The sequence below is a fragment of the Chrysochloris asiatica genome, unplaced genomic scaffold (genome assembly GCF_000296735.1).
Source record: "Chrysochloris asiatica unplaced genomic scaffold, ChrAsi1.0 scaffold00007, whole genome shotgun sequence".
In the NCBI taxonomy this organism is placed as follows: domain Eukaryota; kingdom Metazoa; phylum Chordata; class Mammalia; order Afrosoricida; family Chrysochloridae; genus Chrysochloris; species Chrysochloris asiatica.
The window spans coordinates 8,275,236-8,287,672 of NW_006408525.1; the positions used below are offsets into that span (position 1 = coordinate 8,275,236).

General features: G+C 37.6%; 1 protein-coding gene across 1 annotated transcript in view; it reads right to left on the reverse strand.

The window, feature by feature from the left end:
- The window catches only part of BRIP1 (BRCA1 interacting protein C-terminal helicase 1), a 172,905-nt gene that overhangs the window by 70,236 nt on the left and 90,232 nt on the right, over window positions 1-12,437 (reverse strand). The window lies entirely within an intron of this gene.

Sequence of the window (12,437 nt, forward strand, 5' to 3'; positions counted from 1 at the left end):
GCACTTAACAACAACAACAACATACTAGAGCATAAGGAGCTCTGGTAGCGTGATGGTTACGAGTCAGGCTGCTAACCTCAAGGTCAGTAGTTCGAAACTACCAGCAGTTCCACAGGAGAAAGATGAGGCTTTCTGCTCCCATAAAGATTTACAGCCTCAGAAACCCTATGCTGGGTTGCTATGAGTCAGAACCGACTCCACAGCATACCGCCACCACCACAGGAGAGCATGGAGTTCTGGTGTGGTGCTATAGGATAAGCACAACTAACCTCAAGATGGGCAGTTCAAACCCACCAGCCACTCTTTAGAAACCACATTGGGTCAAATGTAAGTAGGAACCAACTTGATAGCACATACCAATAACAACAGTAGAGCATACAGAGTGCCAAGGTATGAAAACTTCTTAGACATTACTGAATATGAGGGAAATGAGGCACTGGGCCTGCGGGCTCAGGACCATAGTCTTGGGAGACATCAAAGCCATTTAGCACAAAGAACGTCCTACCTTCTACTTTGATTAGTAGCAATGAGGTCTTAAAAATTCATGAGCAGCCAAGTAAGGTACACCTTTTGGTCTCTCCCCATGGAGAGCAAAGAGTGAAGATAATCAAAGATGCGTAAGGACGATCAGTCCAATGGACTAACAGACCCATAAATATCAGATTCCACGACCCTGAGACCAGAAGAACTAGATAGTGACCAGCTACCACTGCCAACTGCTCTGAAAGGGATCACATTTGAAGATTCTGGATAGAGTCAGAGAAAAATGTGGAACAAAATTCAAAATTATAAAAGACCAAATCTTTTTTTACATATCAGATAGTGACTGGTTGGATAGGATCCTCTGAGGCATGGCTTTAGTCACTCTTCAAGTCTAGAACTGAATTCACCCTCCTGAATCAATTTTCAGCCAAATAACAGACATGTCTACAAAGGGAATGCAATCCTGGTGTGGCAGTGTAGGATAAGCACTGGACTGCTAACACAAGTTCGGCAGTTCAAACCACCAGCCACTCTTCAGAAATCCTAAACAAAGTAGATATGAGTTGACACCAATTCAACAGCACTTAACAATAATAATAAAGGGAACACCACCAGGGTGGTACCACCACTTGTTAGAACAATCAACCACTCGAGATCAAAAGGGCAGTATTTATATAAGGTCAAAGTTCAGAAGGCAGGAAGGGATAAGAGAGGGCAAATGGAACAAGGAAACACAGGAAGGAAGTGGAATGAGTGTTGTTACATCAATGACATGAAACAAAATGTACGTGAATTAATTGTTGAATAGAAAACTGTCATGCTCTGTAAACCTTCACCCAATTCACAATAATTTTTTAAATTAGTAACATGGTATAAAAAACACAGTGTTTAAGGCATACATACATATAAAACAATTTTATAAAAAAGGTGCCAAACAAGTATCTCTAGGGATAGGAAATGTGAATGGGGAGGGTGACATGGAAGCTGCTGATGTCCTAGTAAAATTATATTTACATTTCCTATGCTGAGTGGTAGAACATAGATGCAATTTATTATTTAAAATGTACATAATAGTTTAACACACATAAACATATTTGTACTTCACAGTTAAAAAGCACAAAGATTAAACAACATCATTCTGGTGCTTACATGAATAAATTAGGAGGGGTTAGAGTAAGTGTATTTAGGCCACTAATTCAGAGGAAGAGTCCTGGTATGGTGCTGTGGATTAATGCGCTGAACTGCAAAATCAGTATAACCGCAAGGTCAGCGGTTCAAACTCACCAGCTGCTCCTAGGAAACCCTATACAGGGTCACTATGGGTCAGAACTGACTTGACGGCACTTAAGAACACCACCACCACAGAAGAAGTGACTTGAAACAGAAAGTGGTTTAAGAAAAATTATGCAAAATTAAAAAATAGGAGGAATCGCCTTTAAATTTCTTTCATAGGGTTGCAAAGGTCCAAAAAAGGATTACCTAGGGAAATGCACTTTGTTATACTCATTGTTTACTGTTGATTAAGCTTTCAGACTTAGTAAAACTACATGTCAACTTGAATATTTTTGTCCAGTAGAAATGCAAATAATTTCTACCTAGGAGAAAAAGAAAACACCAAAGGGCATGGCTTATTGGTCGGTAATACATGAAACAATTTTATAGCCAGGCCAGTAATCTCACCTATTTTCTTTAAACAAATAACAAACACCTAATTCTTGAAATGCTCTCATTAAACAATAAACTGATTCAAATCTTTGACAGGTGTTTCTATTTCACACGAATCATGATTCTTACCTTTTTGGAAATTATAGTGGAGAAAGAAAAGTGAACAGATTTTTAAAAATACTTAAAATTTTAAATTTATGAGATATGATGGCAGATTGGATATAACAGGAAAGAGAGAAAAAGATTCAAAGATGACTCCTAAGTATCAAATTAATCCAAACATAAAAGGATCGCTACCAGGGTTTCAGTTTATACATGCACAGTTTATCCTAAACAAAATCTTTTCATATACATCTCTGTGATCTGTGAATGACTGGAGATAAGTTCTTTCAGTAATACACCTGTCTTAGTCTCATCAGAGTACCTGGAAAAACATGGTCTCAACAGGTCAGTGGCTTCTGAGGGGATCTGCTGAGCCAATTACATTCAAGGCAGGAAGGTCAGCTCAGAAGGATACGGCAATTCTTTTTGTGAATTCAAAGGTGTAATCTTGATGGATTTTCTTAAAGGACACAGGACAATCACAGGGGCTTATTATGAAAAAGTTTTTTAAAGTTTCATAACAGGGGCTTATTATGAAAAGGGCCAGGAAAGTTATGCCAAGGAATTTTTTCCATCACGACAATGTACCTGCTCCTGATGTGGTATGTTGTTGTTGTTAAGTGCCATCAAGTCGGTTCCGACCCATAGCGACCCTCTAGAGGGTTTCCAAGGAGCTACTGGTGAGCTTGAACCACCAACCTTGCAGTTCAAACTGACTGTGCAGTCTAGCACATTAACCCACAGCGCCACACAGTGAGCTATATATACCATATCATATGACTCTTCTAGCCTTAGTCTTTGTAACTTCCACCAAAAGACTCTTCCTACGGAGCCTGGGTGAGAGAAGGTGGGAGAAGATGCTGATAGGATGGCATGATTCAGCTGCGGCTGTTAACAGAGTGATGATAAAAACTTGGAACTCTAACATGGGTTTAAAATGAGCCATCTCAAAAGCAGAAGAGGCTCTCACTACCATCAGAGAAGAGCACGTCCTTTGAACCCCGAGATACATGCACAGTGAACCTCCTTGACCCAGGGCAGAAAGCTGTCACACCACAGGTGTAACAGAAGAGCCACAGCAGAACCAAGAACCAGATTAGTGGACTTCCCAACCCACAGAGCCTGTAAAGCTAAGTGACTATGGGCAGGAGGCTTCCTTGTAGAGTGCCTCTAAGGCACTAAAGTTAGGGAGGCCTAGGTTTGTTGATCCACAGAGCTAGAGCCAAGTGCCTTCAGGCTGAGGCTTATATTGGAGTGGTGTGTCCTGTGGAAATTTATCAGCAGCTGACTGGAACAACTGTGCTCTGAGCATTTCTGATCCCAAATTATAACCTGATAACTTCCCAAATAAACCTCGTAATTGTGAGTGCGGTGTCTGAGTTCTTTATGACCACTGCAATGAATTGTCATATCCAGTTGAACTGAGAGGGTTGTGGGAGAAACGGTTGGTGCATCCTAATTTTACAAGTAGCCAGGGCTATCCTATGAGAATTTCCTTGGGAAACCTTAGCCCTCCACCGGACAGTGCTGATCTTGCTTTTGAGACTTCTTTTTGTCCAAATACTGCAAATGAATAAGATGTGAGTCCCTCAAGGATGCCCAAACTGCTCTTCTTAACGTGGTGTAAATCAAAGAACACAGAATTCTTCAGGGAACGGTTAGAGAGATGGAAACAATGCTTTCAGAAGTGTCTAAACCTAGACAGAAGACACATTGAGAAACAACAGCTTCATATTTTGTTATTTTTGTTTAATAAAAGTTTCTATAATTTTGTAGCAATACTTTTTACCTTCATAGATTGTGGTACTATTCATTTATATAAGCAACACTGGACAAGGACCAAGATGAACAATTTCAAATTTCACTCTGAGATATCCAAATTGAAATGCTGCTCTAGCAGCTGAATATATGGGAATGGTACTTTAGAGGAGAGTTAAGAATTGAATAATACATTGGGAAATCAAGGCTACAGAGGTAAGTAAAATAATGCACATAAATAAGAATAACAGGATAATACAAATTTTAAATTAAAGAAAGGTCCAGCAAGAAAACTTTATCCTCTCTTATCATACTATACATGCAATCCACCATCAAATCTTGCCAGCACCACTTTAGAGATACATCTAGACTCAAACATTTCTCCCTATCTTCACTGCTACCACAGTGACCGACACCACCACCATCTCTCACCTAGATTATTATAGTCATCTTGCTTCTTTCTATGTTCCCTATAGTCCATTTTCCATAAGGCAATCAGCATAATCATTTTAAAACTAAGTCGAAAGCCTCCAATGGCTTCCTACATTTAGAGTAAAATCAACCTGTGGCATTTTATCCAAGCTACTCTTCTGACCTCATCTCTAACTGCCCCTCTACACCACTCCCATTCTGCTTCAGCCACATTAGCCTTCTTGTTGCTAAACAAGCCCGAAAAAAGCACTACTCCCGAGAAATTAGAATGTTTTGCTTCCTCCCCTCCTATAGGTCTTTATTCAGTGACATGTTCAAAACTACCCAGTTAAAATTCTAAACCATCTCTCTTCACTTTCCTATAATTCCCTCTCCTTCCCTTAATTTGTATATATCTTTCTGATTCTTATCTCTGGAATATAATCTCTATGAGGACAATGATTTTTGTCTGTTTTGTTGGTGTGAAGCTGTAGGACCAGCATTAGACTGCTAACCTCAAGGAAGGTAGTTCAAACTCAACAATCACTCCTTGGAAACTCAATACAGAGTCACTCTGAGTAGAAACCAACTGGTCGACATTTAACAATTGTCCAGTGCTTAGGATGTACTGACCACACAGAAAGTACTCGATAAATATTGCTTGAATTTAGTAAATGAATGAAGAAAGGTCCAAAATAATGGAAAAGAATGGGAGTGGGGAAAAAATAATACGAAAGATCAGGTGCCAAAGTTTTCATAAAAAAGAGTATTCAGGTAGATTATAAAGTAACAACAAAGATTAAGGGAAAAGTATATTATTAAAGGAAATGAGCTCAGAGATTAGGGATTTTTGATGGTAAGTTATTTTGTTTGTTTCTTTCTTTCTTTTTAAAGAAGAAAACATAGAGGTAAAGGTTTAGAAAGAGCTACAGAGAATAAATAGAATATCAACCCTGAGGTACGTACAGGTTATGAGACAAAAAAACAGTCACAATTTACAAAGGCTGACAAGGATGCAGTGCGTCCTTTTGGTATATTTAGATTTTGGTTCAGGTAAGGAAACACAGGGTACACTGTGAAAAGGGGAGATTTGGTGATTATGAGACAACATTTACACAGAACCCAATGCTTTTCTTTAAAATTTCTTTAGTGGAGCTTTTTGAAAATACCTTAAAAGGTTTCTGTTAAAGATTATATAGGAGCTATAGGCATATTTTGAGTATATCACTGTAGCAAAAGCATACTGATGAATATTTCCATGAAAACAATCTGTACCAAATTTTCAGTTTTAGATAACAAAATATTTAGGTCTGTAGCTTTTCCATTCTCATTGCAGGTGACATTCAAATTGTACATTTATATACACTAATTATTTCCACCTTGCCAGAGAAATCACACAAACAACTACATACACATAACTAAATTTATTTAAAATTTCTTTTAAGTATTCCAACTAGGTACCTAAAGATTCAAATACCTTAGCAAAAAGTACAGCTATAGACTCATCTCTTGATATCTTGATAGACTCATCACTTATATATATCAAAAATGTGAGGGTTTTGTTATAAAATACAATGTAATAGCTCCTAAAAGGCAAGCACTATTCATATATACAGAGAATAACCCACATATACTGATAAAGATTACTTCATTTACAAACTGGTGCTCATATCATTTGGATCTGTTAATTTCAGAGATGATTTCTGGGTTTTAGTCAGATTTTACAAATTAAAATACTTTGGTATGTTTATGCCTTATCTGGATATTATCAATTTATTTTTCCAAACTTAAAACCAGTATCTCACTAGGGAGGTAATCGGTTAGAAGACAGCCTAGTGGGGAAATCCTGCATTTGCTCAACGTTCATAGCTTTTACACAATTCCAGATGTTCAGTACATTAATAATGCACTAACTCAAAACCTCTTTTTGAAACTTTAGAAAGTGCAAATTGCATTAAGACCTCTTTGCCCTCATTAATGTTATTGTTACAACCCCAGTCCTCTGGAAAATGTTTTTTGGCATGTGTTTAACTTTATGATATTGCCATTTACTTGCTTTAATAGCCAGTACTCAAGTCTTAACGTTTTTAATAGGCCTACCTAAACAGACACCATCTTTTGTAATCTTATTCACATAATTTATTTCATAGGTAAAATGTGACACATTTTTCCATCTGAAGATGATTCTTCACTATTCATTTCAGGAGTTACAAATATTTAAGAAGTATTTACTGTCTTATATTTCATTGATAAATACCTACAGGTGGCATATGCTAAAAAATTTTAAATGTTTCCTTTTGACTAGTAATAAAAATGGAAAATAAAGCAGTAGTATTTTTATTTACTTTTTATTTATAGTAAAAATGATTACTTCTTAATTGTATAAATATATAATAAGAGAAAATTTTAAATATTAATTTCTTTCAAAAGAATTTTTATAAGTATTCTGTAAATTTTCTATTTAGCTATCTGATAAATCGCATTCAGCATCTTCAACTCTAGAGGCTGAGTTATATATCAGGATCAAACTTTCAACCAATAGAAATAGTCAGTCATGTACTTTAACTGCAATGGAGGAGTATTGTCCAGAGATAAAAGATCCCTTTTAATTCTTGTAATGTTACCTATCTGGAATGGAAATGAAAATCCTATAGGCCTCTCTGAAAAGAACTCCCTCTCAATAAGTTTGTTAAAAGATTAAGAACTCTTGGAAATGTTAAGACTCCCACTGATACTGAGACATTTGTTTAGAATCACTTATTAATACATCCCAGTAAAAATACTAATACTTGTTGCTCTTTTTGTTAAGTGCAATCAAGTCAAATCCGACCCATAGTGACCCTGTATAGGGTTTCCAAGGAGCATCTGGTGAGCTTGACCCACTGACCTTCTAGTTCAAAGGACTTTGCAGTCTGACACATTAGCCCACAACTCCACACCAGGACTCCTACATAATATTTAGCATGTAAAAATTTCAAATAAACATAGTTGGGCTTTCATTGTCTGAATTAACCACTTGGGTACAATGTGTATATTTTAACATTTTTACTGTTTTAGAGTCAAAATGTCTTGACTGAATGAATGTTGGCTGAAATCTGATTGAACTAAGTTTATTCATACAAATATATTTGTATGTTTCAGTCCTTACCCGAGTAGATTAATTGAAAGAAGAAGAAAAAAGACAACTCAATTTTGATCTTTCTGTAAAAAACTGATACACAAACTTCACTGCACTTAGGATCTAGGTAGACTCTAGACTGAAACAAGGATATGAATAAGAAATAACTACTACAAGGCTTATTAAAAGTTTTTATTTTCCAGTATTCCCAACCTGAGTCTGTTGTTGTAAACCTGTTACCTATGAATCTTGAAGGTGAACCTTGGAAATGGTACTACTTTGTAGTCTAGTGGAGAAGACTCAAAGGAAATATTTAAAATACAATGTTGCTGTTGTTAAATGTGGTGGAGTCAATTCCAACTCATAGTGAGGGTCCCTGTACAGTGTTTCCAAAAAACAGCTGGTGGGTTTCAACTGTTGAGCTTTTTGGTTAGCAGAGCAGTGTTTCTACTATAGCACCCCACACTAGGACTCCAAAATCCAGGGTGATAAGAACTAATATAAAGGTGCATACAGAAACCTTTACATTACTTCTTATATAGGTGGAGGATCAGAGAAAAAGAGGAAGACCCCTAGCAAGATGGATTGGCAAAGTGGCGGCAACAGTTCTGAGGTTGGCCCAGGACCGGGCAGTGCTTCGTTCTATTGTGCATAGGGTTGCTATGAGTCGGTACCGACTCTACGGCACCTAACATCAACAGAGAAACCAAAGATTATTAGTGTTTACCAGAGGTGAGAGGGAGAAGGAAAGGGGACTTTTTGTTTAGGTAGTACTGAGTTTATGTTAAAAGTAGTAGAATCATCTGGAAAAGCATAATAATACTATTTGTACACTATGTCATTGAATTACATGAGTATATACATATGAGTTGAACTGGTGAATGCTTTACTGTGCATATTTTCATCCCAATAATAAAAATGAAAGAGCAAATGAAATTATAATCAAGAATTAAATTAGAAATGGAAACTGGAAAAAAGTTTATGGTATCTATTATATAGAGTTAACATTCATGCCATATAGTAAAAACTCAACAACCTAATGAAAATGAGAAATATAAACAGAAAATGAACAAGAAAATTTTAAGAGCCAAAAACATATATTTTGCTGTTGTGAAGTGCCATAGAATCAGTTCCAACTCATTGAGACACTTTATAGGGTTTCCAACACTATAAATCTTTACGGGAGCAGAGACCCTCATCTTCTTCCCACAGAGTGGCTGGCTGCTGGGCTCAAACTGCCAATCTTGTGGTTAGCAGTCCAGTGTTTACAGACAGCTAAATGAAAACCCATATAACAATAATTCCATTAATTAAATAAATATAGTCTGATACTGAAACAAAATATAAGGGGGCTCCAAAAAGTTCATGGAAAATGTAATTTAAAAATAATGACATTTTTCCACTAAATTTTTGAATCCTGTGTTTGAAAACAAATCCTTTGTAACCAGGAGCCCTGTGCTGAGAAATTCTCCCACCAAGGAGGCTGAGAAAGAGTGGCAGCACTGAAGATGGCACAAGATGGCAGTGGTTCAGGACTGGCAGGCCAACAGAAACTAAAGGAATTTGTAGTGACCAGATCAACTTTACAAAAAATGCTAGAGGGTGTTCTCTGGGCTGAGAATCAACAACAGGAAGCAACAAACTGAGATTACCAAGACAACACCACCTAGAACTCAATCCAGATACAGAAACATTTAAAGTAAAACAAACCTACAATACTGAAAATAGGGAACCAAAGATATCAATCTATAATGAAGTCAAGTACAAAGCAAAAAGAGGGAATAATGTAAATACAGAACTTCCAAATGGCAAGGAAGTTGGGTAGATTTCCAAGATAACACAGCCTGTTTTTTTTTTATTATTATTATCTTTTTAATTGTGAATTGAATGATAGTTTACATGGGAGAACATCAGCTTTACACTCATCCTATCATATTTTGTTTCATTGTAATGATTACAATCCCCTCCGTGCATCATCATTCAACAGTATTTGCTTCTAATCCCTCTGGATTTTGGGTGTTTTTTTTAAGTACACCAAAACACTCAGGAATGTATAATCATTTAAACAACCAAAGGGCAAGCCTGCCTCCTGGCTGCCAGCACACAGCTTTTCTCTTTCCATGAGTTTGGGTCCTCAACTGCTCTACCTCTCCATGTCCTCATCTCTGCCTCCACCCCTGGTGTCGCTGCTTTTCTAGATAGGGTCCCATATTCCACTCCTGCTCTTCTCCCTTGATGGTCCTAGCGTCCTCTGTTTCTGGACTATAAAATTAACTACTCCCTCCTTTTTGTTACAAAATTTCTACCTTTAAGTTGTGAAAATTGCAATTAGTCATGATAACAATGACTCACTACTGAATCATAAGAATCTTATCCCCATCTCCTTTTATTCAGTGGGGATTCTACCTTCCTCTGGACATTCTGAAACTAAACTATCTCTTGAAAACTTTTAAGCCAGTCACTTCATGTCTTGATAACCCCCCCATTTTAGGTAGTTAAATGTCTAAGTTGCCCATCCCTATCAACCCTGTGTACTGAAGAGATGGGAATGACCCTTGAAATCAGCCTGTTTTAAATAGAGAAAAAAGTTAATAAATCACAAGGTAACCTCAAAGAAAATATACCTGGCTGCCAACCTCAAGGTCAGCAGTTCGAAACTACCAGAGGTTCCACGGGAGAAAGATGAGGCATTCTGCTCCCGTAAAGATTTACAGCCTCGGAAACCCTGTGCAGGGTCACTCTGACTCCACGGCACTTAACAACCACAACATCACAAGCAAAAAACCAAAGAGGAACATCAGAAAGATTTACTAAACATTAACACAACAGAAATGAAAATGAGAAGAAAATCCATAAACTAAATGAACTCAGAAAATTACATGGAACAAGGAAACCAGCAGCATCACAAAAAACTACACAGCTAAATTACTGCAATCAATTAATACCTATCGATAATTAATACTGACTGTAAATGGATTAAATGTACCAGTCAAGAGACAGAACAGAATGAAGAAAACAGGATGCTTCAATATGCTGCCTATAATTGATACATCAAAAAGATGGAGATAGCCCCTAAATGCCCACCAACAGAAGAATGGTTAAACAAACTATAGTACATATACACAGTGGAATAAATACTATGAACCACTAAAAAATAACAATGAATCTCACAACATGGATGAACCTGGAGGACATGATGCTGAGTGAAATTATTCAATCACAAACGGACATATATTGTATGCGATCAATGTTGTAAAAAGTTAAGAAAAGGTTTTGTTGGTAAAAGAACAATCTATGACGGTTACTATGGAGGGAGGTGGGGGGGAAATGATTCACATGCTAGAGGATAGACACATATTAACATGGGTGATAGGGCAGACAATATACAACAAGAGGGAGGTTAGCAGAGGAAAGATGAAAGTAGCAGAGACATGGAGAGGAATGCAATCATTAATGTGAACAGAGGTTAAAAACTATTGGTACTAGACTGTGAACCACAAGATCGGCAGTTCAAACCCACCAGCTACTCCTCAGAAACCCTATACAGGGTCGCTATGAGTTGGAATTGACTTGATGGCACTTAACAACAACAACAAGTTGGTACCTTGAGGGAGAATGCAATCATTGTAATGAAGTGAAGTATATAATTTGATGAATGTAAAACTGATGATCTGTTCTATAACTCTTCATTGAATTCACAATAAAAAGTTAAAAAACAAAACAAAACAAAAAATCCTATTCACTTGTGGTATTTCTGTTATAGCAGCACTAGATGACTAACACTGCTTTAAATTAAAACAGTGATAGGATAATCAGGTGGTATCTCAGTCAATAAATCAGTGAAACAGATGATGTTTTTGTGGTTGTTAAGTACCATGGAGTTGGTTTTGACTCACAGCGATCCTGTGTAAGGTTTCTGAGGTTTTAAATCTTTTGCAGGAGCAGAAAGCCTCATCTTTCTCCCGCAGAGCAGCTGGTGGGCTTGAACAGCCGACTGTGTGGTTCAAAGTCCAGTGCTTATCCTATGGAGCCATGCTATGGATACATTTGTTGTTTTGTTGTTGTTGTTGTTAGGTGCCATCAAGTCAGTACCGACTCATAGAGACCCTATGCACAACAGAACGAAACACGCCTGATCCTTGGCCAACCTCACAATTGTTGCCACACCTGAGCCCATTGATGCTGCCACTTGGCCAATCCATCTTGCTGGGGTCTTCCTCTTTTTCTCTGACACTCCACCTTACCAAACATAAAATCCTTCTCCAGCGACTGGTCCCTCCTGATAATATATATGTCCGAAGTATGAGACAAAGTGTCCGAAGTATGAGAGATGAAGTTTGGCCATCCTGGCCACCAGGGAACATTCTGGCTGCACTTCTTCCAACACACATCTGTTGGTTCTTTTGGCAGCTCTTGGCACTTTCAATATTCTCCTCCAACACCATAACTTAAAAGCATCAATTCTTCCACGGTCTTCCTTATTCACTGTCCAGCTTTCACATGCATATGAGGTTACTGAAAATACCATGACTTGGATCAGTCACACCTTAGTCTTCAAGCTGATATCTTTGCTCTTCAACACTTTAAAAAAGTCTTGTGCAACAGATGTGCCTAATGCAAATAGGCAAATAGATAGATAGATATGTGTGTATATGTATATGGAGTCCTGGTGTGGTACTGTGGGTTAATGTGCTGGACAGTTTGAACTGCAAGATCAGCAGTTCAAGTTCACCTGCCACTCCCTGGAAACTGACTAGATGGCACTTAACAAAATAACACGTGTGTGTGTGTGTGTGTGTGTGTGTAATCAAAGTCATTTGAACTGCAACGTCAGTGGTTCAAGCTCACCAGCTGATCCTTAGAAACCCTATACAGGGTCGCTATGGGTCAGAACCAACTC